Below are 23,307 nucleotides of genomic sequence, written 5' to 3'. Positions count from 1 at the left end.
AGCTATCCTTAGATTTAAAAAAAAAATTACACTGAAAGACCAGGATAACAGACTCTAATATTCACCAAGTAGAAGTTCTTTAGGCCACCAGAAAGCAGCAGCATTTATGTACCTTAAATTATTGACTAAGAGCAATCTCACTAACACATAGGTATTATTATTCCTTCTGGCTTGAAGTTTGTTTAATTACCTCCACTGACTATCCCACTTAAAAATTGGAAGGAAAATGTTTAATATCAACCTTTATTCTCATTGAATCCCTGCCTATACTCATCAATTCTCTGTAGAAACAAGCAAGACACTAAAGGCAACATCTTACCCTAACCCAGTTAAAGGGAGTGCAAGAGGGTGGGCAGTACAGAATTCCCAGCTCGCACTGCTAGTACTAAACCAGATGGGTCAGTGGGATTAGAGGCAATATGTTCCTTACTGCAGCTCAGAAACAGAGCAGAGCGTGCACAATCTTGGCTGCCTGCACATATGTATGATGGCTGGACTAGGAGCATGCCCCGGGCACATCTGGGGGATAGAGCACAAGCAAGTACATTTCTATCTGAGATCTTAAGATGATGATAGGAAGGTATCAGGCCTGGATTCTGGGGTGACAGACAAGAGGCTCCATATGTTGTATTTTCACCTAACTATAAAGTACAGCATTTTGCCCCTGAAGTACAGCTGAGGAGTCAAATTCTTTTTAACCAGCTAGCAGGGAAATAGCTATAGGGAGAGGATGGTTTTATCTTGCTGAAAACTAATTCCTGTGCTGGTGTGCGATACTCAAGGTGTAATTCCTGCATACAGCTTTTTTTTTTTTTTTAATTTTTAAATGCCTCAGATCAAATTACACAATGAAATAAAACTAAAAATATTATACTTCCCTCTGTGCTAGACATACTGCTATATTGTATGACATGAAAAAAGAGTGTAATAACTTCAGCTCAGTGCTAAGAAAGTTAGTTATGTGTGCAAGAGGTGTAGGATTAAATCTTAATGGATGAAAGGTTTAGCAACAGATTCCACTTAGTATACAAGTAGACAAGTTACACAGCACCATCTAGAGGAGACACCTTTTTCTATTTTCAATATATCTAGCTCTCCAAGATTTATAAAGTGTCAATCACGGTATTATCTAGACTCAAACCTACCATCCGAATCAAACAAATAGAGCTTTTCATTTCATCTTGATTTATGGATTTCAGACTGATGACCTAACTTAATTTTGTGTCTGTGTTTTTTTTAAAACAAGGAAAGATTATAGTAATAGACTTAAAAGAAATACAAAAAAAAAAAATCATTTCCCCAGTTGTCCCCACAGTCCCCCTCAGACTTTACTGAGAAAAGCACAATAAAGATGTCATGGTTGGCAAAAGAAAAGATTCATTTGAAACAATCGCTTCGACTGAAAATCGATGTATGAATATTTGAACACTAAACAAAAAAGTTGCATAGGTTTCACACTGTTACCTTATGTGTGCATAGTACAACATGAACAAAAATTTAAGAAACTGCTCCTGTGAGGTGCTGAGCAACTTAACTCCCAGTGATGACAATGAGAGCTATGGAATCTCAACAAACGTACCATCGGACCCCACATTTTCAAATCATTCACAGAAAAAGATGGCACTCTCTTCTTTACTATACTTTTATCTTGTAAAATGAGTATAGCATCTATTTCGGCATACAAGGGTCTAGATATATGCTCACTCAAACATGCATTTCAAGCTCTAGATTTTTTTGGTGAAGGCAAAACATAATATTGTGCATGCAAGCAGGTGAAATTCACCTTTTGGAGAAGAGCTCCCATAACGCCCTCTCTGCCATGGGATACACATATTGTCCCTTCACAGGGGCTATTACTCCAAACTGTGAAATACATGTGATCCCGAACAGTATCACAGTGGATGTGTAAGGAAAGAGCTGAGATAATTCATAGGGGATAGGGAGAGGGAAGCTGCACAGAGCATCAATTAGTGTATCAGAACGTGCCAAAATGAAGGGTGCTAACCAATGAATCATTCCAGATGAATGAAAAATATGTGGGGAATCCTTTTAAGTTGAACCCCACACAAACTTTGTGAGCCAGCACTTTTTATCTTAAATGAACACTGACAAGTCTTATGTTTGTGAACTGGTCAGTCCATCATTTAATTCAGATGGTCCACATTCTAAAGTAACAATGCTCTTAAGGGTACATTTTCAAAGCAATGTACAGGGTTTTAGCCACATGACACCCATTGACTAATGAGAACACCCAGAGTTTTACATTTAGGCGTTAAAATGGAAAATCAAACATAGCTGTACTCTTCCAAACTATACTTATATGAGATGGTTCCCACAGTACTATGAGCAGATGTTCCAAATGCAATCACATATGATGACTGGACTCAGCTCCCATTTTGTGTGGTCTGAATACACACAGGCTCTGTTAGGCTACTGCTTGGCTTTGTCTCAATGAGGCCTGTATGCTCCTTTGGGCTTCTTGATATTAGCTCTCCCTTGCAGGGTTCAGATGCTCTGCTGGGTAACTTGGCATTGGCTTTTTTTGTTTGTTTGTTTATTGTGAGGAAGATCACTAGTGGTACCTTTTAAGCCCACTCACTTATAATGCCGAAATGAGGCATTAATCACAGTACATTGTGCAAATCTCTATAATTTGATCCTCCTCCTTTTCTACCTGCTTGTGAGGAATGATATAATTAACAGTGTGGACATTTAATGTATTATCATCATTGAGGAGATGTGTATTGTTCATCTCCATGGGTACTAACTCATCTCAGAGATATTGTTCCAGGTTCTGCAAATGCAGGCAGAGATCACTAAAATCACTGACATCGGGACACATTTTTGAGGCTCTCTCAGCAAATATCTAGAGACTTTAAAAAAAAAAAGAGCTTAAGTTCTAGAGAACTAGAAGCCAGCATGAAAAGGGTGCCAGAATGCTATAACACTATTTACTAACCCAATCAGAGATCTGGCACTTAGACAGGATATAAAGTCCCATACTTCAGCTCAGAAGTCAACCACAAATTTTGATTACGAAGAAATGTTCTTCTATGAGGACACAGTTGTCCACTACAGGGTTTCTTGCATTTTCCTCTGAAGCATGCGGCTACAATCAGCAATACAACTAGATATAATGAAGCACTTATTTGATCCAGTATGGTAATGCCTATCCATCTGTGTCACAATCCCTCTTTTCTTCCTTGACAATGAAGAAAATCAAGTAAGTTTGACAATATTTGGCTATTACAACTCCAGGTGCCAGACAGCGTAACAGGTTTTGACAAACGGGATCATTTTTCTTTTCAAATTAATTGATTTTATTATGACTACTGTTGTGTAATGCAGAAACAATTGTTGGAGTGATTTTGGTTTGGACACAGTACTTTATATATATATTTTTTTCTTTTCTAAATTGCTTAATTCCCATTTGACAAATGATCAAACCAACACAGTAATACCAATAACCTTATCTGCGGGCACACAGAGTTAGCAGCAGACCTGGCATTACAGTTAAGAAGTTACCGACTCTTTTTGTACTTAATCCACCAGAACAACCTGCCTTTCATTACTAGTTCATGGTCTTACCAACTGAAGGACTAAGGCCTTGTCTACACTACCACTTAAGCTGACATAAGTTGCGTCGCTAGGAGTGTGAAAAACACCCCCCCCCGTGATACAATTTACATCGACTTAAAGTGGTGCCTACACTACACCATGCTGGCAGGAGACGTTCTCCTGCTGACATGGCTTTCACTTCTCATTGAGGTGGAGTAATTACGTTGACAGGAGAGAGCTCTCGCATCGACGTGACGCATCTTCACCAGATGCGCTAAATCAGCACTGCTGCATCGACGAAGTGGTGCAGATTTAGCATAGTAGTGAAGACAAACCCTAAGTAAAAAACAAAACAAAAACAGCAGTAGTAATTAATTCCCTGGGCAGTAGAGCTAATTGAAAGAAAATTCTGTTCCTTTTTTCAATTTGAAAATTTCAAAATTTTCTCTGCCAACTCTACCTGGCAGAGATTACTAACATCACTGCAGATTGTTTACAGTAATTACTACTTCAGTAACCATCTGAAGTGTGAAACTGCTTAAACAGCAGTATTTCACACGGTCAGTACAGGCACTGTAGCTCCACCCCCCCCCTTTTTTTTTTTTGAAGTGCTACTATGCAACTTTATGAAACACTATCATCATAATGGGCAAAAGTAGCAGTCAAACTACATTTGGCTACTAGGAGCAAAAGGGATCTGCTTGCTTGCATCAAGTTCAGTAAACTGTGTAATGTTTATATGAATTTCCTCTTCTGCAATCATATGTATTTCAGTGAAGATTAAAGCAAATTGGTTAGAGTAGAAGCAGTTTGTACAAAAATATCACCAGTCTAAACAGAAACCAATAGGTTACAGGCCCCTATTGTTGAGTGTTCTGAGCGCTGGTAGTTTAAATGTATCTTGTGCAGTGCACTTAAACTGCACAATCAGAAGGTGGCAATAGTCCACCATGTATTTGCTTTGCTCTACCAAAATAAATAAATAAATAAATCACCTTTTTAATGTAGAAATTACATCTGGTTGACAAATCTGACAGAACAAATTTCTCTTAGAAAAATGCAGTTTTAGCAAAATCTAAGTTTTATGGGAGCATATCTATATTTCAGAAAAGTTTTTGACAGGAAAAAGTCAAAAACAATTTAAGCTCTCTCATTTCATTTCTACAATGCCAAAACATTCATTTTGACTTTTATATTAATTTCATTATGTTCACGTGTTATTTATATTACATACATTTAAAATAATAACGTTAAAACATAATATAAGTATCAGAATGAACTATTGCAGAATTTCCTTCTCGCTAAAAATTTCAACTTTTCATTCTGATTCAAAACTCAGACAAATTTTGAAATATCTGAATTTCCCACAAGAAGGAAATTCCACATTCTTATCAACTTTAGTAGAAACTGAGGCATACAAGAAATTTAGGCCTGATCCTTTAAGAGGATCTGACTAGCATGGACACTTTGTATCCCACAAAGGTGTAAAGGTCCATGCTAGCAGATCATGTGGAAAGATTTGGGCTTTAAAGACAGGTGTTTACCTTCCACCTTTCTTTATAATGATATTAACAAGAGTTATAACTGAAAAAAAGTGCACGGGCTTTATTTTACAAGATAAGAAGCATACTTCTCAGCTCCACATCAAAGATCAGGTTCATGCCCAAAGACTGCAACAGAAACAGGAAAAGAAGCTACACTGACTAATTTATTCAACATCTGATCTACTATGATAAAAATAAACAAGGCAACATGCAGTAGGAGTACCCTTTGTTTCACAGTCTGAATAGTAATAATCATAATATTGTTTAAATTGTCTGCCAAGCTGTGCTGAACAATTATAGTTTTAATGTTATACGTATACATTTCCTTTATATCTTGTTTCACAAAACCTTCCTATAGTGATCTCCTCATCTCTTATGTCTTTGTGTTTTTCTGTCCCGCGTTATACCATGTTTGTAAGGGCCCAAATCCTCCATGCACTTTCTGTTAGGCGCAGTGCCTGTCTCATTCACTGAATACCTTCCATCTTCTCGCTCTTACAGAAAATAGCTCCCTTACTAGACAACCCTCATTCTTCCTGTGCAGTGAATAAGGCAGGTGTCCTGTGGAGAAAAAAAAGCATGCGATCACATCATTAAAGACTGCATTATGTATAGGCAGAATAGGGAATGAATTAAGGTTGCACAGGCAGCCTTAATTCTGGCACTTCCCATCTTTTGAGTGCTTGATCGCAATCTTAATTATGTTCTTTTAACATAGAATGCATGTACGTGTGGATAATTTCCTAGTTTATTAAAATACAAAGTGAAAAAAATTCCATCACATGGAATCATATTGATACCCACACACTGACCTCTGCACTTGCACTAATGGAGGAACTGATTCCAGTTGTAAGTTATCTTTTATGAGGACCAGCACTAGAGAGGGATGAAACATTTTGCCAGATATCTGTTGCTAGCAGAGGAATGGTGAGACTGAGGAATCCATTCCAGGCTCTGGATAGGATCATACAGTAGTGAGCAGAGACTCATCTGCCCATTTCCCCTAAACTTGACCCTTCTGCCTGACCTCCTCCAACCTTGTCCGTGTGCTGCCTCTTTCTCATCCTCACCCCTGGCTCCTTGCGCCAGTCCCATTCTTCTGGCCTGCCTATTACCACTCTCCACTCCTCAAGATTTTCATCCCTGTCCCACTCTCCTTGCCCAGCTGGTCCTTGCCCTCTGGCCTTCACATCCAATCTGCCTCTTCCTTTCCCTCCCACTGGCTTCCAGACCTAGTCTCCCTCCCTGGGCTCCTCATCCATCCTCTGTTTTCCCCACTCTCTTTCCTTGGCTCCTTATCCCAGTATCTTTGCTCAGCCAGTCTCATTCTCCTCCCCTTCCCCAGCTCCTCATCCAACCTTAGTGTTCCCATCTTGCTCCCAGTCTACCTGCCTCCACAGACACACATTTCCCTCACTAGTTCCCCGAGCCTAGCCTCCTTGCCCAGCCAGTTCCAACCTTCCCTCTCCCTGGCCTCAAGTCACCCCCCTCCAAGCTTCCAGTCTCAGATTCCTTGTCTCAGCTTTTGTCCCCTCAGCATTTGAATCAAACTTCCTCCTCCATGTTCTCTGGGTGCCAGCAGCATAGGATATCGACAGCACAGGAGAAACAGGCTCCGTGCTCTCATTTCCACTGCCTGGGTCCTACCCTAGGCCAGAACAGCCACTGCAGGGCAAGTCTGGCTTCACTGAAGTATCTCTGAGATGGAGCATGCACTGTCAACACATGTAGGAGCTGAGGGGATTGAGCACACTCAGTCTAATCACACATAGGAGGCTCTGAGGCCATGGAGTATGCTCAGTGGATATGGAATATGCACGTCCAGTCACACACACGAGCTTTGAGAGACTTGACCGTGCTCTGTGATCTTCACAGATTTTAGCTGCTAAAAAATCTAAGATGTTTTTACTGAGCATGTACCAACTGACTTTTCAAAGATTTATAACCTAGCCAAATTTGGGCAGATTTTCACAGGGATGCCAAGAAGCATCTTCCTAACACAAAGGCCATCCTCCTGCCAAATTTCAAGTCTCTGCTCCAAAGAACAGGTACACCAGAATTCTTCAAAGAAAAGGACACTAGAATATTTTTAATATGAGTAAAATAATATATTTTCCCTAGCCTCGTTCTCAGAAACGGCTGAACCATTTTGGCTGACATTTTTGGAGAAAAAAAACAAAGACAAAAAAATCATCCTGACACAGATATCTGGCATGAAAAATTTCAGCTCAAGTGCTTGAACTTTGATAAAGTTCTAAGAAACTGAAAAGCACGGTCCTTTATGGGAAGCGTTGTGCAAAATTTACAGGAAGTGTTATCAGCCCCCACATATACACAGGTCATCAACAGCACAATACATTACATTTCTTCTTCTTCTCTCTCCTCCTTCTTTGTCCAGGAACAGAGAAGATTAGATGATTGTATGATGGCTTAGGATCTGGTACCCACTTGCTTGCTGATAAAAGCCACTACCAAATTATTGTAAAACATCACCCTTTACATCTCATCTGATCAGGATTTGAGTTAAAGCTCTTAGGACATAGCTGTTTGGGCCACCTGACACTTTGTTGGAGGTCTATTCTTCCATTAACCTTGGATTAGTTTGTTCCCTAAATGAGCTTCCCTGTTCTTGGAGATGGCAAAGGTTCTCTTCACTAAACTTCTCCAATTCTGACAGTCTGTGACCTTCTAAGTATCCCTTGTCAACAGGACAAGGAAGTGCCAGGATGATGAGGCCTGGAAATTTAGAAACTGCTGGAAAAGACACATGTGGAACTTCACTCAAAACAGTATGCTAATGCAAGAGACCAATGTTCTGATCCAAGACCTCAGAACTCTGATAGACATGACTGGAGAGCAAACTTTGTGCCCATCATCTTCTGAATTCTCTTCTCCAGTAGAAATAAACTTCTGGGGAGACTGAGATCCACGACAAGCCCTAGAAATAAACTGTGTGGAGTCATTCAGCTCCTAGTGGTGCTGACTAATACATGCTGTTCCAGAAGAGAACCTGGGCTATGAGACAATTACTTGGAGGCCTTTTCCAGGCAGTGTGCTCCAATGACCAGGTCATCTTAGAATGGGTATACATGAGCCCTTTTCTGGCTGAGGAAAATACAGTGTTAACTATTAGAAGACATTCTTTGTGAGAGGCAGATGGGCAACAGGTAAAGCAGAATACCAGTAACAGTGTCTGTAGCACATAAAGTGGAGATATCCCCTAAGGGAAGATTAGATACTAACCTGGAAATATTTGCTATGAAGAACACCTGACAGAGAAATTCAAATTTCCTTTTGGGAATTGCAGCTAACATGGTTTAACTTAGACTCATAGAACTGGAAGGGACTGCAGGAGGTCATCTAGTCCAGTCCCCTGCACTCAAGGCAGGACCAAAGAATGCGTCAAAGGCACTGCAGGCTCAAAGCTCTCCACAGAAAGACATACCGAAGAGATTTAACAGAAGTAACTAGTTTATCACTTGTATTCTGTTACTTATGTTGTTCTAATGTTTTCGTTTCTTCTCTCTAATAATAATAGCAGGCATGGTTAATAATTTTGATTATTTTGCTCGATTTTCACAAGGTCTCCTAAGGTATGTAAAAGAACCACAGTAACCAAAACAGTGGGAGTCACACCCCCTAAGACAGAATCATAGATATGTAGAGCTGGAAGGGACCTTGAGACGTCATCATCTAGCCAAGTCTTCAATGCTTAGACAGGATCAAGTATACCTAAATCATCTCTCAACAGGTATTTGTCTAACCTGTCCTTGAAAATCTCCAATGACAGGGATTCCACAACTCCCTCGGAAGCTATTCCAGTCCTTAACTATCCTTGTAGTTAGAAAGTTTTTCTTAATAACTAATTGCTGCAGATTAAGCCTGATTTCTTGTCCTACCTTCTGTGGAAAACAACTGATCACTATTCTAACTCTTTATAACAGATCTTAACATATTTGAAGACTTATCAAGTCCAACTTCTGTCTTCTTTTTCTCAAGATGAAACATGCCCAGGTTTTGGTTTTTTATTTTTTTTTAAACCTTCCTCATAAGTCAGGTTTATCATTTTTTTTTTTTGTTCTCTCCAGAACTCTCCCTAGTTTGTCCACATCTTTCTTAAAGTGTAATGGACACAGGACTAGATGCAGTACTCAAACAGGCTTCAATAGTCTCAATTACCTCCTGTGTCTTTCATACAACACTCCGGCTAATACATTCCAGTATAACATTAGCCTGTTTTGTAACTGCCACACATTGGCTCATATTCAATTTGTAATGCACAATAACCACCAGATCCTTTCCAGCAGTACTATTGCCTAGCCAGTTGTTGCCCATTTTGTCGATGTGCATTTGACTTTGCCTTCCTAAGTGTAGAACTATGCACTTATCTTTATTGAATTTCACATTGTTTTTTCAAACCAAATCTCCAATTTGTCAAGGTCATTTTGAATCCTTATCCTGCCCTCTGAAGCAATAGCAACCTCTCCCATATACAATATTTTGTTATACACAAATTTTATAAGCACACTCTCTACTCTGTTATCCAAGTCATAGATAACAATATTGTATTAGACACAAGACTGACCCCTGCGACACCCCACTTCGTATGCTCCCCCAGTTTGACACTAAAACATTTGTAACTACTCTTTGAGTACAGTTTTTCCTCCTCCCCCCTGTTATTAATGTTCATTTTGCTAACTAACTATCTGGTCACCACTGACCTATCTATTTTATAGAAAATAGATCCTATCAAATTAACCTGATTTTTTTCTCATGAGATTACAAATTTGATTGATAAAAGTAATCTTGTTGATGGCATATACTTAGATTACTGTAAGGCATTTGATTTGATAGCTTGCAACATTTTGATTGAAAAACTAGAATGAAATAAAATTAACATGGCACATATTAAATTGATTTAACTCTAACAGACAAGTCTCAAAATGTGACAGTGAATAGGGAATCATCACAAGAATGTGTTTTCAGTGAGGTCCTGCTAGGTTAAGGGATGACCTGATTACAGTCTGTAAGGACCTACATGGAGAAAAAAATATTTGATAATGGGCTCATCAATCCAGCAGTGAAAGGTATAAATGCAATCCAGTGGCTAAAAGCTGAAGTGGAAGACAAATTTAGATCAGCACAATTTACCAAGGGTCATGGTGGATTCTCCATCAATTACAATTTTAAAATCAAGATTGGACAATTTTCTAAAATATATGGCCTAGGAACTATTTTGGGAAAGTTCTGTGGCCTGTGTTATACAGGTGGTCAGACTAGATGATCAGAATGGTTCCTTCTGGCCTTGAAATCTATGAATCTATAAAAAATTTAACAAAGACTGAAGCAAAATTTACGTTAAACACTTCAGCCTTCTTGATGTCATGTTATTAGCTCTCCTTCCCTCCTAAGTACTTGACCTACAGATTCCTTCACTTTTCTCTTTCTTCTAATGTATTTATAAAACCTCTTCTTATTACTCTTTATGTCCCTTGCTAGTGTAACTCATTTTACGCCTTTGCCTTTCTGATACTGTCCCTACATGACTGTGCTATTCTTTTATACTCATCTTTAGGAATTTGTTCATGTGTCCACTTTTTCTAGGATAGTCTCATGAATAGCCTGTACCAATAATTCCATCTTTTAGTGTTGATTTTCCCTGATTTGGTAGTAAGAGAAACAAGTAATAAGAGATTTCTTGGGCTTCTGCCTCAGAAAACATTGAGCTAATAGAGTTAAAAACACAGAAGGGAAGACGTTGAAAACTCAAGTGTGTAAGCATTTGAGGACAGGAACCCACCGTCTTTTTTGTTTGGATTGCAAACAGAACACTGTGGACACTTGAAGACTGAGCTATTAACATTTAATGTAAGGGAGGTACGGAGCGGGCTGTCTCCTGCATGCTACCTGCTCTTCAACTTATGTCGTCTCCCTAGGCCTCCCAAAGGTTTCAAAAAGATCTTGAATAGCATGTAGCAGCCTTCTGCCTTGTGGGACTCAACAGGTGAGGACCCTGGTGGTAGAAAAACAATTGCCCATAACTCTTCGGGCTCATTCAGAGAAGACAGACCAGAGTCACTTCAAGGTGTTACAATTCACCCTTGCAGCCTCTTGGGGATTGGAGTGTTTGATGATTTAATGTATCAAATACTGTGGAGCAATCCAACAGGAAGAGGACGTACATACATCCATCACCAATGGAAGGGAAGTGGTCATCTATCGGAGCAACAAGTGCTGTCTCAGTACCATGCCCTGGCCAGAAACCTGATTGGAATAGGTCCAGGATGTTGACAACAGAGGGTAGAACAGGAGATCATTTCTGGCTAGCTTTTTGATTAGTCTGCTAAAGAAATAGTTGGAACCTGGGAAGTAACTTCTTCACAAGGACACTAGAAATGCAGATAGGTTTCCTTAACACTAGCCAGACTATTGCACAGCGTGGGTGATAGGACTCTACCAGAAGCGTAGAACACAATCTTTACCAGAGGCTGAGGTTGCAGTGACTCGGCATGTGGTCAATCAGACGTTAGGGTAGTTGAAGTGGAATGATGGATTAAAGTCTGCAAACATCAGGGATGAATAACCCTGGAGCGGGGGGCCCTCCCCACACAGGCAGACAGAGGAGGACACTCAGCTGCTGCTCCCATTCCTGTCTGCTCCTTTCCAGGTGGAAATTTTGTGAAGAATGGAACTTTTCACACTATTGAGAGAGTGCCTTTTGCAGGGACCAAAGTCACATCACTTGCAATAAATTCAAGAGTATTTGCAGCACTGATTCTAGATTAAATTAGAGGGACGGTAGGCAGAAAAAACATGACATCAAAGGGGAATAGCTAGCATCATGTAAAATGCATGACATCTGGCAGGTACACGTACTTCACATGGACCACCTTTCCTGAGCTGGGTCTGCAAAACCTCTCTTCATTCAAATCCCTCTTAGAGACTCATTTCTTCTGCAAGGCCATCCTTGGTCACCAAATCATGCCTAAACTTGCTAAGCTCGATGGAGCAGGTATCATGGGGTTGTTGTACTGAGGTGTGCCCAACACACTTTTGGGCACTGTTAAAATAATTAATAGGAAAAGTTAAGAGACCCATTAGTAAAGTAAAGATTTAACAAAAGCTAATATTGAAATACTTTATTAAATTCTTGATCTAACCTAAAACTTTACAATTCAAAAAGCTACAGGTCAAAAGGTTCTATTTCTCTCAAGAAGTCAAACAAACCTTTGGGATCTATTTCTACAGCCAGCTGAGCAATTCAGCTGGAGCTCATCTGGCCAACATAATGCATTTCTAACTAACAAGTCTTCTGTTGTGATTATTCTCTAAAGCTATTTAGTTTGGACATCTTGCCTTAATCCCCCCAAGAGAGCTTTAGCCAAAGACACATCACATAATAATTGTTTATAATGCAGAAATATTCAGATTAAGGAGGGAGGGACTGGCTGCATAGCTAAAAGGGTTTGGTAATAGGATATGGAACCTTAGGACAGATCCGAAGTGACAGATAGTTGCTAATACATGACAGCTTTTTGGTTGCCTGTGATACTTGAGTTTGGCTATCTCAGTTTGGTTCCCAGCACTAGGGTTTTACATTACAGAACTAACACCATAACTAACATCCTAGTTGGCAACCCCAGCAGACAGGTGATGGACTGTATAGGCAGGAGAATTAAGTTCCTCTCATACCTAGAGATGGCCCTAGCAGGTGAGGGCTGAAGAATGTTGGTGGGGTAGTGTAGAGAGATTTTCACCATCCCACATCTGTGCTGTATACGTTCTGTGGATAGACAGTAGAGTTCAATCTTAAGGGCTGTCAATCTGGCACCCGTTCACACGCACTACATTGGCACAAAACTGAATTTTTAAAGCTACAATCATACATACCCCTTCTCACTTTTAAAAAATGTTAGACTTAAATGGACAAAAGTAGAAAAACAAAACATGTCATTCTTAAACTGTCCACAGTTTGTTAGATGTTGCAGAGAGTCGTGACATTTCTCACTGTTCTCTCTCTAACCCTTTGGAGACAGCGGACATATCTGTAGATCCACTTAAGTATCTATTTGGCTAATAGTTTGGAAAATGTCAATATTAGCACAATGGGAATGGAGTGACCCACTGATTTGTACAGCTGCCTAGAGTCATTTTAGCAGGCTCAAAGTGGACGCAAATAGTTGAGACTTCCCACCCTCCCTCAAAGCTTTTAATCCTCCTGACCCTTAGGCAATTCTATTTCTCTCTCTCCCTTTTTTAAATACACACACAATAAGTTATTTGTGAATAAGAGAATATTTTCAGCCTTAACTGTGAATTTCTAGGCTTTTGCCTATTTAAGCAATACTCTTACCATTAACTAAAAATGCCCACAGTTCATTGTATGTTGGAGTGTTATTTATTTTTAAAGGTGGACTCTCTACTGGAAGTTGCAGAGCCTAAGACTATGTTTTGCCCTCTAGAATTAAAGCAAATAAACATTTCATTAGTCAGCATGACTTAGCCTAAATTAGGTCTGTGTTATTTTAATCTTCCTTGATTTACAGAAACTATGCTGGCTGAATGGCTGTTTTACTCATGAGAACTTACTCCATTCTTGTGAACTTTTTCCTTCTTAGGATACTGATGGAGCACTGCAAATTATTTACTTACCTGACATTTTAATGACTACATTAAAAGCACTCTTTTAACCAAAATAATGTAGAAATCTAAATTATGTTCGACCATACTTATACATCTTGAAACAAATCCTTTCCTAGTCACATGGGCAGCAAGTACGCAGAACAGAAACACAGATGACATTTCTTTTAAGAAAACACTGTACATGTCCAACTTTTCAAAGTTGGGCCTGATTTTGCAAGATACTGGACACCTCCTATAAGATCCATGGGAGTTTATGCCACTCAGTACTTCACAGGATTGGGCCCTAAGGTTAAAATGATCAAAGAAGCCTAAAGGAGCTAAGTGCCATTTAAATTTCAATAGGGTTAGGGCATCCTTTAGGATCCTTTAAAAATACCAGCCTTCATGGTGTCTGGGGCAGGGGTGGGGAGAGTTTATGCTCTCTTGCCAAAACTCTCTGACATCACATCACCAGATTATTCTCTACCTAGCATAATTCAGCTATGTAGTGCCACAAAGGAGTCTAGAAAGGAGCCATTTCTCTTGGCTAATTGCTAGAATAGGCTTCATAACTCTAGCACCCCCAATCTCTACAGTTCATACCCAAACAAAACCTCTACTCTTATGAACTACTGTGTGGGGGAGGGGAAGAGATTTTGAATCTGTTTTTCGAGGAGTGAGGGGAAGGGAGGTCCCTGCACTTGCAGAGACGACAGCAGGATTGACTCTCATGACCAAATACTTGTTTAATAAAAACCACAAGTACAATTTAAGTGAAGCTGCAGCTGAACAAATGAACTGAAAATAGACATTTCTAACCAGAAATAAAATATCAGTGCTGATGGGCAAACCCAAAGATTTCTTAAGCATGATCTCTCTGCTGCAAGCTGATAAGCATGTTGCAACTCATTTCAGCCTGATAGAACAGAACATGAAGGTAGTGCATTCATATAGCTGTGTGACTTTTCAAATAGAAACCAAAACCAGCCACAACTTATTTCCAGCCCAGCAGTTAACTCAGATCACCTGATCTTCAAGATGACGTGGACTAGTCCAGAATACCCTTCCTTTCCCAATACATCCAGCCACCCCGTGATTTTCAGCACAGGGGAAGTCCAGTTGCACTTGATTTCCAGATTTTTGGCAAGCAGCCCAGTTTGTGTTGGTGAGAACCTGTTTGCATCCACACCCATAATCACTGCAGCGGTAAGACCCTAAATACTTTCCCAATTCCCACTCCTGGCACAGCTACTCAGTTCTTAAGGGTATACCTTCTCTGCAGAGTTAGCCCAGGCTCTAGTGCAGGTGCTACCCCTAATTCCCTTCCATCCCCACAGAAAAACCTCTAACCCAGGCTTGACGATGCTTTAAACTCTGACTAGCACGACTAAGGGTATAGGTTTGAGTTTGGGGTTTAGTACAGGTCAGGCTGGCAACCTGCCTACTTCGCAGTAAGAACATAAGCTAATCAAGCCTAGGTGCTGTTTGTCCTCCAATCCTATCCCACAATTCCACTTGCACAGCACTTGTTTGTCAAAATGGTCCTTTCTTCTGCACTGAGTTTTAACCCCACATTTATCTGCTCTATTTCTAGTAAACTTTCCACAGCACTTGAACATCCAAGAAATCATCCTGTTCTGTCGGTTGGTCAGAACTTGACACCAGCCTTCTGGTAAAGCTGTGACATGATATTAGTATGACACATAAGAGAACTTCCATGCACACATCCTGGAAAGATGAACACGTTTTCCCACAACACATTGTGAATGAACTCATAGAGCGGCCCAATTTAATGTGCCACTAGGAACCATGGGATATCCTGCTACAAATCCAGTCCAGCACATGGGCTAGTTCAGCTCCATTGTGGACGCAGCCACATGGGTCTGGCACAGGTAGGGCTTTGCCGTGACTCCACTCATGCTAGCTTAGCTCTGGATAACTCTGCAGTGAAGACATATCCTAACACACTAGGCCAAAGGAAGTTGCCCTGTAGCATATTAGGTATGTTTCTTATCAAACAAACTTTCACAGTGTGGTGCTCGGCAAAACGGGAAGAGATTTAACATGAGGTTTATATCTGTATTGCACATCACAATTAAAGGTCTGTTAACATTTCCAGTATAAATAAATTTGGGGGGGTGTTATACATGGACTATATTTATTTACATTGGCTTCATTCACAGGAATTGAGACCCATCTGTATTTTATGCTGATGTGGGTTTTTTCCCTTCTTTCCATTTTGCAGAAAGAAAAGATGAAGCAGGTTAAGGGCCACAGATGTCAACAGTATTCTAGTACTGGCAGTATTAGCCAGTATCAGAGCCAATATTAGCAATCAGCTCACTAGACTGACAACATCAGGAGTGTACAAAATCCAGTTAAAATGAACAGGCTGTTGCACACTAGAATATGCTTATATAAAGTCCCTTTGATACATTCCATTGTTAACCTTTTGCCAGAATTACACAGTGACATGCACTGTTGGAGTTAACTAACAGTTGATATGGCTAGAGAAATTTTTACAGGCATCAGCTATGGCAACATGAATAGATTAAAATGAAAGTAAAATAGAGGAAAAACAATATCACTAATATCAAAAACACATTCCCACTGACACGCCTCTCATTGTCCAGCACAGTCATAACACTGCTGGAAATAGAACAGCTACTTAAAGCCACAATGACAGGAGAGGTTCAAGATTTCAACAGTAAAGGGACACATCAAGGCTTTATTTACTTTTTAAAAATTTTCAGATTTACACCACCCTGTGTTGTTATTACCACTTTACAATATGAACACAGAATAATAATTTTTACAATATTAATCACACAACATTAAAGGTGAAAGATTTACTTTTTGAATTTCACTCTGGATAATTAAAGTCAGTCAGTATCACTCACTGTCTGACAATCATGCACTAGCACAACAGTGCAATGTCTGGATTGCACCCTATATCCTATTATACAACTTCCCATTCATTTTGGTTTTATACTCTGGGTTCCAACAATGCAGAAAACCTTGAATTTTCAAAAATATAGTTTTTGAAAAAAATAGTGAAAAAAATTCTACTGAACTTGGGTCTTTTGAACTTTTTTAAAATAAGATCTAAATGATCAGTTTAAATCAATCTGAGAGCGTCCCTTTAAACATAAAAAGAACTAAATTTAAAATTCTGTCCAAAAGACACATTACATTTCACACACTTTCTATTTTCTCCAAATGTAAACATATTTCTGGGAATTCAGTTACATTAAACAAAGCAAAAAAAAAAAAGAAGAAATTGTTTTCTAACAACAAGCCTGCTTTGGAAAGTAGGATTCTATCAGAATCTTTTGCAATAACTGAAGACACTGTCAACTTGCTAACAGCCCATAAACCCATGCTTCCAAAAGTAGTATTCATCTTTCCTTGGAAGAGGTTACAAGAGACAAAAATACAGAGCTAAACAGTGATAAAACCATTAGGCTATCTCTCAGGGGACAAAAAAAATCTGTTAAATTCCAGTAAGTGAGATTCCTTGCAGCATCAAGGCCTATGGTCTCAGTTATGATAGAGTAAATATGGAGTAATTCCACTTCATTTGCAATTAGTCTGGATGCACATTGGCACAATTAAGAAGAGAAACTGTACTACATTATAAAAGCTTTTTGTTTAATTTTTTTATTGTGAATGACACTGGGTCAAAATAAAATGGATTTATGCTAGAACACTTTGCAGTCACAAACACGAGACACTGTTCTAATTTTCTTTTAGAGATTAATATAACAAATTATGTCGAAGTGTTATGACATGTTTCCTTTAATCCTTTTCCAGCTGCTAAGTAATAACACACACCATTCCCGTATGTACAACGCAGAAGGATAGCATTTAAAAGGGAAAACTACAATGGTTGAAAGTCTCAAAACGTGCTATTTTCGGATTCAAAATATCCACTGCTGAGAGAAAAAAAAAATCTAACCCAGCACTCCTCAAAAATAAGAGCTACAACTACATAAAAATGTTAAAATACCAGACCTAAATTTTCCAAGACTAACTAGTGATTTTGAGCGTCCGACTTGAAACATTTGAAAACAGCCTGGCTTTCGAAGGGCAGAAACTTCGCATTTTCTGAAAAATCAATTCCCTTTCAGGTGTCTCAAGTTGAACACCCTAAATGGGTAGTCACTTTTGAAAATTTAGGTCTATCTCCCAGACTGGGTGACCTTCTGCTTCTTCTGATACTATAGTGTGAATGAAGTTTACTAGTTTGTCATAATATGGGGATGACTCCTCAGCACAGATAAAAGCATGGAGAGAAGCTATAGTCCATTCCAAGAGCTTTTTTTCAAATATCTTTTTAAAACTTTATATTATTTTTTAACCTATTGACAGCTTCCCTCAGCAGTCAGGGCCTGACCATGCAAGATCATGCCCTCCTTATTGGGAGCTGTAGGCTCAGTGCCAGTGAAGTCAGGAGTTGAGGGCACTCAGCATTCCTCAGGAGGAGCTCAGCACTTGCACGATCAGGTCCTGAATTCAGACAGCCTTCAGATAATACTCTAAGAACAGCAGAGGAGCAATAGTCATAGAAAGCTACCCACACTATCACACAGTTACTGAGGTCATTTCAGTGATGCATCTCCTTCTGTTGAAGCAGCAAAAGCATCACAGTCACAATGACTGTCTGAGAGACATGTGCTTTTGGGAACAGTCTGAGAACCCGGGGACACAGGCTTCTCACACTGACCAACAGAATTCTATGATAGATGACAATTTTCTGTAACAGCACTGTGAGTAATTCATGGTTCCAGTTCACATGTGATTGGTAAATCTTTTAGGCAGTTCCTGTTCATAGAGTTTCAGTCTTTGAGCCTGGTTTTGATATCACTGATACCTGTTTTACTCTGGCATCATTCTAATGACTTGATCTATATGCATGAGTATCAGTTTTAAAGAACTGAAAAAGTTATAGCTCAATTTAATAGAGGTATTTAGGTGTTCTATCAATCAGCATTACCCCACTTAGTGTTACAACAACCTAGATGATTTTGGAACCCAAATCTCATTTTGAAAAGGAATTTAGGTACTTAGGAACCAAACTGCCACTGATAGTCAATGCACTATTGTTGTAGCCATGTTGATCCCAGGTTATTAGAGAGACAAGGTGGATGAGTTAATATATTTTATTGGACCAACTTCTGTGGGTGAGAGAGAAGCTTTCAAGCTTATACAGAGCACTTCTTTGAGTCAGCCAATTGGATTTTGGCTCCTAAGTGCCTAAATTCTTTTTGAAGATGAGATTTAGCCTCCAAAATTACTTATGCTGCATTTACTTACTTATGTTACAATGCTGAGCACCATGACACCTAAATATTGTTTAAAAAACTGGACCATAGTCACTATATAGGTTAAAATAGGAAAATGTATCTGTGCCTTACCTAAAAGTTTCCTTTCTTGGAGTAACAAGGTTCACAGGTCTGTTATATTGGGTCTCTGCTCTATGCAGCCACTGAGGCACACCAGACCTGTTAATCAGTAGCTCCACCTGTGAGAAACCTGCCAGTTGAGACACTTCCATGGAGTATGACAGGTTTCAGAGTAGCAGCTCTGTTAGTCTGTATCTGCAAAAAGAACAGGAGTACTTGTGGCAACTTAGAGACTTACAAATTTATTTCAGCATGAGCTTTCATGAGCTACAGCTCACGTTTTCGCATCCGAAGAAGTACCGATGAGAAATAGGTAATGCTTCCTAATAGTTACTGGGATGCTATAGAATGAATCACCCCCCAACCAATTGCAGCATCAGATACTGGTTGACTATCTTACAGATTTTGGAAAACAAGGTATGAACAGATGAGCAGGCGGCTTCTTTACAGATTTTCTCAGAGAAGTCATCAGATCTTTCTGCATAAGAACTTGTCACAGCTCTCAGGGAGCTCTGACTGTGGAAAACAGAGTTATTCTATTTGTATGCTTTAAATATGACATCTTATCCACCTTTGACATCAAATCTTTCCCTTTGAAATCAAATGATAAAACACAAAGCATTTGTCTTTCTAAACTGAGCTGCACAATGAACATATAGGAAGGCATGGTTGGTTCTGAGCACCACTTTATCTTTATGGAACATACAGTATCGATGTTCCAGGGAAACAGCGCCAAACTCAGACTCTCTCCAAGCTGAGGTGATTGCTATTAAAAAAGGTTACCTTAATGATTAGCAAGTAATTAGATACCTTCATGAGCAGTTCAGATAGAGGGACTGTGATACAATGAGATGAGGCTAAGATCCCATGAAGAAACTACACTTCAGGAGGGTATTGAAGAAAGGTTGCTTTGAAAAACTGCTTGACATTTGGGTAAGATTAAATCCACCTCTTGCTGGCTGCACTAAGGATGCCAGACAAAGCAGCAACTTCACCTTTGAGTGTTTGAGCTGCCAAACCTAGTCTCAGTCCACCTTGAAGAAATCTGAGAATCTGTTGTACTGCTGCAGATAAAAGGATGAGATTCTTGTCCTGGCACCAATGGGTAAACCTCTACCAAGCCTCTGATACAATGAGTTAGTGGGGTTCTTTCTGGAAGCTAAACGTGTAGCTATTACATCCATTGAACCTCTTCTTTGGCTTAAGAGGTTCCTTTCAAGTGCCAGGCGCCTAGGATCAGATTGTATGGATTCTGATGCACGACTGGCCCTTGTAGCAGAAGATCGCTTCTGGATGGAAAGCAGATGGGAGGTCTTTGTGTCATGTTGATGAGAGATCCGAGAACCAAAGTCTCCTTGGCCAGAACAAGTCTACCAAAACTACCAGTGCTGCTTCTTGCCTAATCTTCTGTAGTGTTCCGATGAGAAGATGAAAGGGAGGGATGGCATGTAGGAGTACCTTTGGCCATCTTTGCAACAGAACACATTGAATTGGAATATGGAGAGAGGCACCTTTCAAATCTACTGATGTCATTAAGTCCCCCTTATTGATGGTGGAACAAGATGGAGTAGAAGCTGTGTTCCTTCTGTAGAGAAGGGACAGACACTATTGCTCCTATTCATAGGAGATCTAGGATGGCTGTCTGTAGATTTTATCTCTTCTGAGAATCCTTTCACTTAGGAGATGGGATATACCTGAGTTCTGGGTATCTGAAAAAAAAAAATCAGAGAATAATCCCCTCTGCACTTCTAAAAAAGACCACCACCAATTTGTGCTCCACCCTGTACTTAGCTGCTGGTGGGTCTTGTGGACTGCTTTGAAGAGGCTGGGGATTGATTGGAAATTTCACCTCTGCTCTTTTGTGGTCTCCTGCATCTGTTCTATTTTTCTCCAATGCAGCGGAGTCATTTCCTGATAAGCTTTCTACACTGGCTAGCATGAAAGGACCGTACTGGTTTGGAGTAAGGTCCTTAGTCTTTCCTATACTGCTTGTTGGAGACTACAGCCTTTCTTGATCTCCTTCCAGTGATTCCACTATCCATTTTTTCACGGGATTACTGGATAGCTTGCCCCTTGAGAATCTTGAATGAGCTAAAATCTGTTTAGCCTTTTACTCTAACTTCCAGACCCAGTGCCTCATGTGTCAGTATGCTACCACATTGTAGCCCATAGCCCTATCTGAGTACAGTGAGCATTCAGGGTGGCATCAGATACAAATGCATCAACTAAAGACTGTTTTTTCAAGAGATGTGCTCAGATTAAAGGCTTTTTTGTACTTTAGCAGTACTGTACCAGATTTGTCATCCCAGGCCAGCATTGCTCTAGCAAAACAAGTAGATGCATCTAGCAGGAGCTGATGCTGCTTTACATTTTTGTCCTCATTGCCAATTCAATTCTCCTATAGGTGAAGTCCTTTGGCAATAGGTCTCCTGCTATAGAAATAGTTAACTAGAGAACAGGCTGCATCAACCTTAGCCAGATGAACCCAATCTGCTGTAGAAAGGAGAGAGGAGTTGGGCCCAAGGCATCTTACTAGGCTCTCCTTGTTCTGGATCCCTGCCAATAGTACCCTGCCACTTGCAGCAGCCATGGCTGGGAAGGGCTGAACAACTGCTTCTCAGTATAAACAGTTGGGGCCACAAATGCAGGCTCCAGCAGCTGGGAGGGCAGTTTCCATGGCCCTTTGATGTGCTTCACTCAAACTCCCAACGCAGAGAGAACGGGGACCACTGCCTGTGGTAGATTTAGAGGATTTTTCTCTGAGGAGCTCTCTCTGCTTCACTGGAGTTCTCATGCTTGGGGAAGAGGCTGTAGGAAACTGTCTCCTGCCTGAGCACTTGAGAGGGGCCTGGGTCTCTGCAGAACAGGCACAGATCTCCATGCAGGCACTCACTCAGTCAGTCAGGAGATGCAGGTGACAGTTTCTGACTTTCCCTCTCTAGCCTTCTCCACCTTACTGCACTCTACATGGATGAGCAGAGAGAGTAGAGTGCCCTGGTAACTATGGGAAGAGAAAGGAATCCCCTCTGCCAATAAAGGTAGAACTTGAGAGCTTGGTGATTTTAAGCTAATTGACTTCTTTACTTACTTTGCAGAAGAGAAGAGTTGATTTTCTGCCAGCATCTGTGAAGGTGGAAGAAAACTGGCAGGTTTCTCAGAGGTGGAGCCTCACTTCCCCTGCCACAGACTGACAGCTCTGGTCTAGCTCCAAGGATGCACAGAGCAGAGACCGAATGTCCTGGATCTGTGGACTCCATTATGAATAAGATAGATAGCGTGCACTGCTACAAGCTCATGCACCAATCCCCTCATGAAGTCTGGCATATGACCACAGACATTCACTAGATTTCTCTCAAAAGCTACATTAGGTATACAACCATCCAGAAATATCAAATGAGATCCATGACATCATACAGTGTCGTCTTATTAAAGTAAAATAAATGTTTTAAATTGAGAGGGAGAAAACAGGCTTCCCTGGGGAAGTGAAAGCCTTGTCGGCTCCAATAACCCTGAGAACTATGCTCACAGGACTTTTAACTCATGGTAAGGCCATCCAAGCTGGACAGGTCAAAGGGTAGGAATAGTTTAAATGCAGTCCACGCATCTCCAGGACAACAGTCTATCCTAGTAAACAAAAATTAAGTTATAGAAGCATAACAACGTAACCATTGTGGCAAATGGCAAGATAAATGGGAATGGTGGCCCTGTTTTTGCTCTGAGTGACATCTGATGATGCAGGAAAGATTCAGAGAAAATAAAGTGAAGACAAGACTAAAAATACAACACAGAGTTTGAAGGGATACTGACAACAGGAAAAAGAAAAAGGAACTCTTACCTAGGCTGCCTAACATTATCAATTTTAAGAGCTTGTTTTCAACTGCTTATAATTTTACCAGTCTTCAACCATTCCCTTGCCAGATGTTTGCCTCAGATGACATTTTTGCACCATTTCAGCAAAAACAGTGTAGCTCCTTCTCAGAATGTGAGGGGAAAATACACAGTTTTACAAGTTAAAAAACCTCATACAACTGTTTCATTAAGACACCCTAGAGCCACCATATTTTGGAGCTGTCGCAGGAGGGTCATGGTGACAGTCATGTGATGGCAAATCTGGGCAGATTTTCCCAGAGATGGTAAAAATCCAAGTTATAAGCCTCTAAAATTACTCCTCCCAGCTG

General features: G+C 40.1%; 1 protein-coding gene across 2 annotated transcripts in view; it reads right to left on the bottom strand.

Moving 5' to 3' along the window:
- Nucleotides 1-23,307, bottom strand: part of MED12L (mediator complex subunit 12L) — a 276,235-nt gene that overhangs the window by 150,881 nt on the left and 102,047 nt on the right. The window lies entirely within an intron of this gene.

The sequence above is a fragment of the Gopherus flavomarginatus genome, chromosome 8 (assembly GCF_025201925.1).
Source record: "Gopherus flavomarginatus isolate rGopFla2 chromosome 8, rGopFla2.mat.asm, whole genome shotgun sequence".
Taxonomy (NCBI): Eukaryota; Metazoa; Chordata; order Testudines; family Testudinidae; genus Gopherus; species Gopherus flavomarginatus.
The sequence above is the reverse complement of the archived record's forward strand: the minus strand, read 5'-3'. Positions and strand labels throughout refer to the sequence as shown.